Source organism: Capsella rubella, unplaced genomic scaffold, assembly GCF_000375325.1.
Source record: "Capsella rubella cultivar Monte Gargano unplaced genomic scaffold, Caprub1_0 scaffold_6, whole genome shotgun sequence".
In the NCBI taxonomy this organism is placed as follows: Eukaryota; Viridiplantae; Streptophyta; class Magnoliopsida; order Brassicales; family Brassicaceae; genus Capsella; species Capsella rubella.
This window is the reverse complement of record NW_006238918.1, coordinates 11,029,218-11,032,830: the sequence shown is the minus strand read 5'-3', so window position 1 is coordinate 11,032,830 and position 3,613 is coordinate 11,029,218.

Genomic DNA, 3,613 nt, shown 5'->3' with positions numbered 1-3,613 from the left:
TCTCTGATGGTCAGAAGATACTCATGATCATGGATGGTGAAGGTGATGTATCCCAATCCTCCATCCGACTCTATGTCCGGATCATCCTCATACAGATGAATGGCAAGCGTGCAGAGGAACTGAATTGTCTCCTCTCGGTATGTATTTCGCGGACTAGTCATGAGTGTGCTGAGATGACAATGCTCGAACATATACTCGACATCACTCGAGATAGCCAGCTCATCCATCGTCTGCTGGCAAGGATACCTCGTGCCCTGAAACTCATGCTGCTGAAACAGCTTGTAATACTCTCCTGGGGCTAACCACTTCTCTGCCTTCTTCTTCGGCGCTGACTTGCGAGCTGGGACAGGTGGATGCTCTTCAAGCTCATAATCACTATCATCATCCTGCAGCTCCATTGGTTTCTTACCCGAAGACTTAGCTCTGCTTCTTGCCTGAGAAGGACCAACACCAGACGCTCTCTCATATGCAGCTTTCTTCTTCTCCATATAAACCTTGGACATAGACTGAGGGGATGCACGCTCTGTTGGTTTACAACCATACTTCTCACGCATTTCATGCAACAAATCTCTTGACATTGTGAAACTGAAACAATTGGAACTCAAAACTAAAAATTAGTTTGTTAGTGTTCCAAAAGCTAAGAAAAATGAGCAAATGCAAAAGAAATGAGTGGAGATACAAACGCTTATCACTCTCGGTCGAGTGAGCAAATGAGTGCCCGGTCGAGTGAACCAGTTGTGTCTTGAACGGTCGAGTAAGGTGCCCGAGTAGTTCGGTCGAGTGAGTCGGAGCGTGGATAGCGTCGACGGCTTCTTATGATATCTCCGGTGGTCGGGTGGCGGAGCGGAACGAGTGAGAGTCGAGCGCGTTACCGTCGAGTGAAGCTATCCGGTCGAGTAGCACCGGTGAAGACAACGTGGGTCGAGTACTTGTCGGTTGGGGATGGAGCTCGAGTGGTGGTGGTGATGAGATGGTGGGTCGAGTGGAGTCCGTGGAGTGAAGCGAGAAACAGGACGGTGGTTTGACTTGTCGGTCGAGTGAAGAGGCGAGAGATGGAGAATCGGCGAGCTCGAGTGAACACGGTCGAGTGAACAGGATGCTCCGACGGTTGGTCGAGTGGTGAAGCTTCCGTCGAGTGAGTCAAGCGTCGGTCACGGCGAGCTCTTAATCGAGTGAAGGTTGAGAGGATATAGTCGAGTGAGAGAGAGATGAGAGAAAGGATGTGATGAAATCGATGAAAGGAGTGAAAATGGTTGAGTGATGAAATCGAGTGAGGGTGATGAGAGAGTGATTAGGTCGAGTGAAGATAAGGTATGTGTGGTTTGGGTGTGTCGAGTGAGTTTTTTTTTTTTTTTTTTTTTTTTTTTTTTTTTTTTTTTTTTTTTTTTTTTTTTTTTTTTTTTTTTAAACTCAACTCAATCACTCCCAAATAATTAACTCCCCCCTTCTATATTTTTCACTTATCGTACTCGATTCTGTATCCCCACCTCACTCTGTTTTGCATTACTCCTTCTATCTGAAATCCTGACCAACAGAAAACCAAAAACAAAAATCAAAAACACAAAAAAAAATCCTAAAACATATGTACAGGGATACCTTTGGGACTTCCTCACAAGTGAGCTTGTTTAAAGTCACTAAGCTTGACTTTTATGCCTTTTAGGCTTTGGGGGGCTCATAGAGAGGTATGGAGGACCCCTCTGGTGTCTCTTGATCAGCTAGGTAACGCTTGACACGTTGACCGTTCACAGTGAACTCGCTGCCATCTTTGTTCAGAAGAGTGATCGCACCAAATGGCAAAACATCTTTGATTTCAAATGGTCCAGACCATCTAGACTTGAGCTTTCCAGGGAACAGTTTTAGTCTGGAATTGAACAGCAAGACGTGATCTCCAGCCTTAAGCTCCTTAACGACAATCTTCTTATCATGAAAAGCCTTGGTTCTCTCCTTATAGATTTTGGAACTCTCGAAGGCATCAAGTCTGATTTCCTCAAGTTCATGGATGTCAAGAACTCTCTTTGCCTGCGCTGCATCAATGTCCAAGTTCAGAAGCTTGATAGCCCAAAGCGCCTTATACTCAATCTCCACAGGGAGATGACATGCTTTACCATACACCAACTGAAAAGGCGTTCTTCCTATTGGTGTCTTGAAAGCTGTCCTATACGCCCATAGAGTGTCATCCAACTTGGTAGACCAATCTCTCTTCGAAGCCCCAACAACTCTTGACAAGATTCCTTTTATCTGCTTGTTGGAGACCTCAACTTGTCCACATGTCTGGAGATGGTAGGCTGTAGACACCTTATGCTTCACACCATACTTCTTCAACATGCTTTCAAAAACCTTGTTGATGAAGTGTGTACCACCATCACTGATCACTGCTCTCGGTACTCCATACCTGGGAAAGATGATGCTCTTGAACAGTTTCAGAACAACCTTATGATCGTTGGTGGGACTTGCAATGGCTTCAACCCATTTTGAAACATAATCAACTGCGACCAGAATGTAGGCATTGCCGTTTGATGGAGGGTTGAACGGTCTCATGAAATCAATTCCCCAAACATCAAAAATTTCTACTTCCAAAATCGGGTTCTGAGGCATCTCATTCCTTCTGTTGATGTTACCCATCCTCTGGCAGGCGTCACACTTGGTGATGAAACTGTTTGTATCCTTGAACAACGTTGGCCACCAAAGGCCTGCTTGCAGAACCTTCTGAACTGTCTTGAATGTAGCGAAGTGTCCTCCATATGTGGATCCATGACAGTGCTCAAGTACTCCCTGTACTTCTCCTTCTGCTATGCATCTCCTAAACAGTCCATCTGAACCCCTCTTGTACAGGTAAGGTTCATCCCAGAAGTAGTGGTTGACATCTCTGAAAAACTTCTTTTTCCTATAAGGATCCATGTCTGCAGGAATCTCTCCACAGACTTTGTAGTTAACCACATCCGCATACCAAGGCATACTCTCTGAATTGACTGCTAGACATTGAAGCTCCTTCATAGCCATTCCTGTTTGATGCATCTTCTTGCATATCTCAACAACCATGAGATGTTCTTCAGGCATAGAGTCATCAATAGGGATTGGATCTTCTATTCTCATTCTGGACAGGTGATCAGCAACGCCGTTCTCTATCCCCTTCTTGTCAACAATCTCCATATCAAACTCCTGGAGTAGAAGTATCCATCTCAGCAGTCTTGGTTTGGTATCCTTCTTGGAGTATATATGTCTAAGCGCAGCATGGTCTGTGTAGACTACCACTTTTGATCCCACCAAGTAACTTCTGAATTTCTCAAACGCAAAGACTACAGCCAAGAGCTCTTTCTCTGTTGTTGCATATCTCCCTTGTGTCTCATCAAGGGTTCTGCTCGCATAGTAGATGACATGCAGTTTCTTCTCTATTCGCTGTCCCAACACAGCCCCTACTGCATAATCTGAGGCATCACACATTATCTCAAAAGGATGATCCCAGTCTGGAGCTTGGACTATTGGTGCTGAGACTAACGCTTCCTTGATCTTGTTGAAAGCTTCCAGACAGCTCTCATCAACAACAAACTCGACCTCCTTGCACAGCAGTCTTGTAAGGGGTCTTGCAATTTTTGAGAAGTCCTTGATGAATCTT